The sequence below is a fragment of the Macrobrachium nipponense genome, chromosome 43 (genome assembly GCF_015104395.2).
Source record: "Macrobrachium nipponense isolate FS-2020 chromosome 43, ASM1510439v2, whole genome shotgun sequence".
Taxonomy (NCBI): Eukaryota; Metazoa; Arthropoda; class Malacostraca; order Decapoda; family Palaemonidae; genus Macrobrachium; species Macrobrachium nipponense.
This window is the reverse complement of record NC_061104.1, coordinates 24,322,864-24,330,726: the sequence shown is the minus strand read 5'-3', so window position 1 is coordinate 24,330,726 and position 7,863 is coordinate 24,322,864. Positions and strand designations below refer to the sequence as shown.

The 7,863-nt window shown below is 38.5% G+C and overlaps 1 long non-coding RNA gene across 1 annotated transcript in view; it reads left to right on the top strand.

Annotated features, from left to right (window-relative positions):
* Positions 1 to 6,308: 6,308 nt before the first annotated feature.
* Positions 6,309 to 7,863, top strand: part of LOC135213928 (uncharacterized) — a 263,147-nt gene continuing 261,592 nt past the window's right edge. The window contains exon 1 of the long non-coding RNA XR_010314227.1: positions 6,309 to 6,399. This is a non-coding gene — a long non-coding RNA (uncharacterized LOC135213928). The remainder of the gene's footprint in view (positions 6,400 to 7,863) is intronic.

The following is a 7,863-nucleotide window of genomic DNA, read 5'->3' as shown; positions in this document are numbered from 1 at the left end:
AAACACAATCCCCACCCTAAACCTAAAACACACCCCTCTTAAACCTAAACACTCATAAACCTAAAACACACCCCTTTAAATTAAAACCTAAAACATCCCCATAAACTAAGACACCCTTTTAAACCTAAACACACTCCTATTAAACCTAAACACACCCCTTTTAAACCTAAACACATCCCCACTAAACCTAAACACACCCCTATTAAACCTAAACACATCTACACTAAACCTAAACACACCCCTATTAAACCTAAACACACTTTCTGCTAGATGTAACACAACCCCCGGCTAACCCAAACCACACCCCCTACTAACCCCCTAAAAAAAACACCCCCACACAAACTAAAGTCATCCCCCTAAACCTAAAACATTACCGCTTACCCCAAAAATGACCCCTACTAAGCTAAAACATCACCTGGTAGCTTAAACCCACCCACTAAATAAACACTCCCCTACTAAAACCTAAAACACAACCCCACTTAACCTAAACACACCGCATAAAGTAAACACCACCCCCACCATAAACCCTAAACACATCCCCACTAAACCTAAACACACCGTTACTAAACCTAAACACAACCCTGGATAAAGAATTATTAATCACAAGAAAGAAAAGTATTTTCAAAATAATATTTCTATAGTATCGAGTTCATGAAATGAGGTATGATAAACCAGTAGTTAAATTTACCACATAAGTTACAAAGGGAAGGGGGATGGGGGTACGGATTCGAAACCTACCCTACATTAAGTTAGGTCAAATGATGGCCACGTGCCAAATTTTGCCTTGATGGGTCGTGCGGTTGCCACATAAGAGAAAAGGGAAGGGGAAGGAGGGAAGGGAAGGGAAAGGGGCAGGGGAAAGGGGAAGGGAAGGGAAGGGAAGGGGAGGGGAAGGGGAAGGGAGGGGGAGGGGGTATGGGCTTGAAACCTACCCTATAATCTAAATTGGGTCAAATGACGGCCACGTGCCAAAATTTGGGGAGATCGGTAAAGCGATTATCCAAATTTTGTCTAAATCTGTAAAGCAGTTATCAATAAGTTACAAAGAAAAGAGGGAAGGGGAAGAGGGGTAACGATTTGAAACCTATACCCTCTTATCCAAGTTAGGTCAAATGATGGCCACGTGGCAAATTTTGTCTAGACCGGCCAAGCAGACATCACACAAGTTACCAAGGGAAGGGGGATAGAGGGGAAAGGGGAAGGGGGTACGGGTTTGAAACCTACCCTATTGTCTAGATCGGTTAAGAGATTTCTATAGCGCACAAACATACACACTCACTTTCACATTCAGTGTGCGTTTGTATACACAAACACATTATATATACGTATATATATATATATATATATATAATATATATATATATATACATATAATATATATATATATATATTATACACATTGCACGCAATCATATCTAACATCTTGTTTTATTATGAACAAAAGCAGAAAGACGACCTAACTGTTGCCAGAAACTCAGTCGCAGAGTGAAGTGGTCGTTCGTACCTTGCCAAGCAGCCTTTGCAAGGTCTGTGAGCACTTTCAAAAGGATTTTGACTGATGGGATTCTAATAAGGTCCAATAACACCCGGTGTGTGCTATTACCGGTTATTCGTCATCATGACTCCTTCCCCACCCCCACCTGCTCTCTCTCTCTCTCTCTCCCCCCCCCCTAACACTTAGGTTCTCTCTCTCTTCTTAACACTTAGGCGAAGTTCCGAAATGACTTTTGATTTAAACCTAAGTACATTTCTTTCTCTCTCTCATACAAAGCAACTGCTTTAAAACAGTATAAAATTACCGTACGTCTGCGATATTCTTGTTGTATTACCATCATATTTCCTAGGAGACCAAGAAGGAGTAAGGCAAAAACTACGATAAGCAATTAACACTCTTAAAATAAACAAGCCCTCTTCATCATTTCATTATCAAAAGCAATTCAAGTCTAAGCTCCTCCATTCTAATTAGCGAGCGAATTCCTATCCCAAAACACAAAGATCATGACAAGGAACTTGTTTATCTACCATGCAAATGAACACGTCGTGTCATTAACGTTAAGTGAGACGTCTGAATGCTGGAAGACTATTATTCTTTTAATTAATAAAGTAACTAAGGGATGGAAATATGATCTAGGTGATATACGGTTGGTAATATAATACCGGTCATGAGGGCGTTTACACTCTTTCCCAGCCGTCTGAACCAGCGCAGAATACGCTCGAGGGAAACAGCTTTTGTTTTCGCGTTCAGGTCTTTCTTTTCATTTCGCTCTTTCTCGCTAAGGAATTGATCTGACGGAATGATTTTATTCACACTTACTTTCTCTCTCTCTCTCTCTCTACTATATGTCACTCAATATCTAAATCTAGACAATTTGTAAAGTGACTGAAATTTCCATGCAAAATGTGTATGTGAACTGCCTGGTTCACCCCGCCAATTTAGAAACCAATTAAAATTTGCAGGCAATTTAAAAAGGGTCTAAACTCCGGCTCTATTTTCTCGCCATATTGACTGAAATATGGAAATATACAGGCATAGACACATAAGCACTGGCTATTGGACTTACGACCTTTACAATGATTTACTTGGCAGTGTTTCTTACTGTTCAATCTGGGTATTTTGGCAGTTTTGTGTGTGTACTAGTGGAAGATGCCGGTGCAGACGTCTAGGTAGTACTAGGTCCTAAACTGCAGCTGTATTGGCCTTGTCCTATGCCATTTATGTTTGCGTCTTGCTGTGAAGTCTACTTAGTTTGTGGAAGATATTTTGTCCTTCCGGGAAATAATGTTCTGAGGTAAAAAAAATTTTTCATGAGAAAGTGATGGTAAAGAAAACTTTGGATTCCGAGCCATTACTGCTGACTAAAAATGAGTACTACACTCTGACAGAGGAACTCGCAGTAGCAGCATCAGCAAAAAATAAATCAAATCGACATTGCATCACATCCTTGGAGGTTATGAAGTTCTTAGATGTGGTGACGCTGAAATGTTGATAAAAAAACGGAATGACAGTCTCAAGAACCCGTTTATTTTGTTCACACTTAGGATATATTTGACATAATAAAACGTGCTCACATTACTAAGGGACATGGCGGAAGAGAGACAATGGTCAAGGCTTTGTCAAGAAATGTAACATTCGTACCCAGCACTTTGTGACATGCGTTTATACAAAGGAAGCAGGACTTCGTCAGGCAGTACAGCAACAGCAGTCATCTGGGTTTGGTGGTCAGGGTTATATCGAGTGCAACTGTACAGCGAGTAAGAAACAAAAGCCAAACAAATTGCCGTAAATGTTATACAGAAGGTCACAAGTGCAACAGCCAGTGCCACTAAAGTTTGACCTGTAAGAATACATTTTACTACATTTTACTTTATTGTGATATTTCACTGATACATTTTGATATTATTGTTTTATCTATTGTCAACTAGGCTTTAGAGAAATTGTACTCTAGAATGAATATTCCATTATATTGCCCTATTTCAGTTAATATGTCAAGGAAATACACCAAATTTTTGGTCACTGTAAATTGTCTGGATTTTTTTTATCTAGTTTCCAAAGTGACTGAGTAAACCAGGCAATTCACATACTATCAGGTAAGTTCAGTTGCTTTATAAATTGTCTAGTTTAGATAGTGCCTATATAACAAACAAACACACATATATACACGTATAATTAGCAAATAAAGGTTGACTGACCAAGTAACAACTGCGCTGAGTTTTCTTGGGAGCCTCCCTTCTTAGGCTTGATCTAGTGGTCATGCTAGGCCTACTTGCTTCTACAGCATAAAGACCAGAATCCTTCGGACATGACGGAACAATATAGGCACGTTCCTTCCTAACCCAAATTCCTTCTGATGACCACGCAGTGAATTATGTACCAGGTTGTCAGTCGACCTTGGTGTCGGAACCATGGTGTAGACGTATGGTTAGCAGCCTCAATCCAAAATGCTTTTGACACTACACCTCATAAGGTAAAAAATATTAGCCACATCAACACACATACATATATATGTATATATATTAGTATTTTGGGATGAGGCTACTGGGCCCACGTTCACTTTCACATTGCCTTGAAGCCACCACAGTCGATTAACTTCTAAGCACGAAGTTAACTTCCTCTGTTTTGACGAAGTGTTTTGACGGGGAGTGCCCACAACTGTCTCTTATCGGTGAAGCGAGTGTCTTAGCCACCAACCCTCACACACATGCATACGTATACAAATAATGTTGCCTCCACCTCTTGGGAGATTACCTCATCAATGAATGCATTATTGACCTTGGGAAATTACTTCATCAATGAATGCATTATTGACCTTGGGAGATTACTTCATCAATGAATGCATTATTGACCTTGGGAGATTACCTCATCAATGAATGCATTATTGACCTTGGGAGAATATTACCTCATCACTGAATGCATTATTGCCCTTGGGAGATTACCTATCTGATTATTATTGCCCTTAGATTACCTCATCAATGAATGCATTGTGGAAATTTAGGCTATAACGCCAAGCACTGATGCAACTGCAGCCATTCTGAGGTTTAAAGAGTGAGTTTCTCTGCACATGATAAAAATCAGTCCAAGTTATCAAGCGCATATTAAAATTTATAATAAAAAGTAATATTCTCACTCATTATAAAAAAATTGGTTATCAAATTATATTCGATATCAATCACAGATTACTTCACTTGTGGAACTGGAGTTGGAATATAGAACTTATGCCAAAGGCCAAGGTTTGGGACCTGTGAGATCATTCAGCGCTGGAAGGGAAATTGATAGTAAGAAGGTTTGTTTTTGTTTGTAAGGTGCTTTTACGTTGCATGGAACCAGTGGTTATTCAGCAACGGGACCAACGGCTTTACCTGACTTCCGAACCACGTCGAGAGTGAACTTCAAAGCAGTTGCACTGTGAAACAATTGTTAGAAAGGGTGGAAAGTCAGTGGAAGAAAGTGAATAAAAAGGAAGGTACTGTTAAAGGAATGAAAGTTGTTGCAGCTAGAGGCCGAAGGGATGCTGCAAAGAACCTCAAGTAATGCCTCCAGTGCACCAAAAGTGAGGTGCACTGACGGCAGTGGCCCACTATCGGGTCGACGCGTGGACGTTCTAGGTAATGGTAGCTCTCCTCGTGATTAATATAAGGATAGTCAGTTAAGTTTCCTCGCTTTATATTACAAAAGTCATACACCTACTAAAGCCACCTCTCATCAGTCTGTGATACTTGTGAGCAGAATTGCCGAGGAGCATTAATTTTTATTTCGACGAGGAAATTTGCAAAAAATTCGTGATTGGGCCTAGGAGTGGAATCGCCATAAATTCATGGTGAGGAAAAAGATTTTCACGCCCTAATTAGCACACTGATTTTATCATCTGATAAAATGAGAATTTTATGAAAACTGTTCACAGTAAAATCTACATTTTTTTTTTTTGTTAATTTCAAAAATAAATAAATAAAAAGTGGACGTTTATCAGTGGATGTCAAAATCGATTCAATTCACGCTGTTCCACTATCGGGAGTTATTTTTAAATAAATCCGCCAAGATGTAAGTACAAAATACGATGTTATGTGAATAGGTGAAAGGATGTGTTATAAGCTTCTGTGGTAACTGTTGTATGGTTCTGTGGTAAACTTATGTGAAAATGGTTACAAGGATATAGCTATATAACTCGGAATATATTTATATACTCTTGCCCAGGGCCCTTAAAATATAATCTCTGAGTATATTTGAAAACCTTGCCATTGCCGAGGGGAGATGGATAGTAGCAAGACAGCAAGCAGGTCCAACCGCTTTCGGCGATACTGCCATCTCAAAATGGGAATGGGAATTTCGGGAAAGCCTGGAAGCGGTAGCTGCTCTCCCTACTTACAAGCAGAAAAAAACGCGATCACACACTCACCACACACACACACACACACACACACACACACACACACACACACATATATATATTAATATATATATATATATATATATATATATATATATATATATATGAGATGAAATACGTTTTGACATCAAGTATTCATACCCTTGATATCCCTAATCCCGTCCGTCGCTACATGGCATCTGTTCCTCACCAGTCTCAAATGCTTGTAGCTACTGCTTTATGTTCAACTAGATATCACAAACCCATACTACTGATAACCACTCACCTTTAACAAACTTCCTTAGTCCCTCAGGAGCTTTTCCTCCCTTTTAAATTTGAAGAACAGCCTGACATATACAGAAATAGGAGGCTAAATCACAGAACTACTTTTTTCGGCGTATGGTAAGCCGCTATATTGTATGTAACACTACCAGGTTTCTTGCATATCGGCGGCCGGCGGTACCCTCGAAGTGTTCTTGAACTGTGTGAGATTGCGTTGATTTAAGACAAGCTATTGCCCACTTATGCATCATTTTCAGTAAGTTGTGACTGCAAATCGTTGTTAACCGTTTTTGGTAAGCGTATGACTGCTGCACACAACAGCTGCTAGCTGTCTTGTGTTGGTTGGAAAGAAAGTCCCTTAAAGCTTGCTCGTCTTGATCAACTCACTACCTAAATGATTTCCATGACCGTTTACCTGACATTTCGTGGTCGTTTTCATTTAGTTTCATGGAGCAGTTGTCGAATTCAGCAAGATTTGTCTTTTATTCGTATCGTAAATGGCGGGAGTAGCAAAGTGGCAGGGTTAGCATAGGCCTATGCCTATGGCAGCACCAAAATGGCTAGGCTATTTGGTTTTCAAATGATTGGCATTCTGAACACATCTCGATCATTTGGATTTAGCGTTCACATATATTTTATAGAACCGGTCAATATTACCTTCCTAATCACTCGAGCAATGGTGGTAGAAATCACTGTAAAATGGTAGGCCTACGTCTATCTTCAGTCACGTAGGCTAGGTGCCTCAGTGGCACATAGGTAGATTGGGTATCATTCTTACTGACGTTTTCAACGTTCATTGTAAAACCCATCGAAGTTACGAATTAAAAAGTCTGGCATTAGTTATAGAAAACCAGTTAAAAAGGTTGAATCAAGGCTAATAAACGGCACTGCAGGGAACTTCGATTACCTTTGTAGTGATGGTTTGGTTCGTCAGTTTGTTTTCAAGTTACGTGCAATATGGCGCCACACGATCGTTGCTGTGATTTTAAACGTTATGTTGAATTTCACTATCACACACGGCGCGTAAAACGTACAAATGTTTAGATACGAAGTGGCCTGATTAAAATAATGACTCGCAAGTAAAATGGTCCAAGTATCACAACTATTAGCGTAAAACTGAAGCGAAATGTCACTTCAACTCAGCGTTGCCGATAGCTCTGCATACTAAAATCGGCATCTTATAGAAAACCGGAATTCATTTTATGGCCCAGGGGTACTTTAAGAAAATAAACCAATCTTATGCAACACCTCATCGATTTATATTCATCATCATTCAACAAAAGTATATATTAGCTATGTATATACACAATTACAACCAAAACAACAATGATATATACATATTAAGTTTTATAGATAAACTTTTTAAAACAGAAATTACACAAATAAATTAGGTAGATACGTAACCTACTCAGTTTTATAATCAACATTATAGAACATATAGGCTATATAAATAAAACAAAAAAATTTTATTATTTTTCTTCATATATCAGGGTATAAGTACGTTTGAGAATATATTTTACTAATTCCAGATTTAATATCCTGTTTTAGCTAATTTCCTTACCGTCACTGAAGGGTTGAACGTTTTCAACGCCTATTAAGTGGAATCTCTTAAAGAATCATTTACACATATATTATGTAATAATAATGTAGTAATAATCATTTTCTACCCAATCTTACATAAAGACATTAACTAATTAAAAAAAAAGTATTCAAATTTATT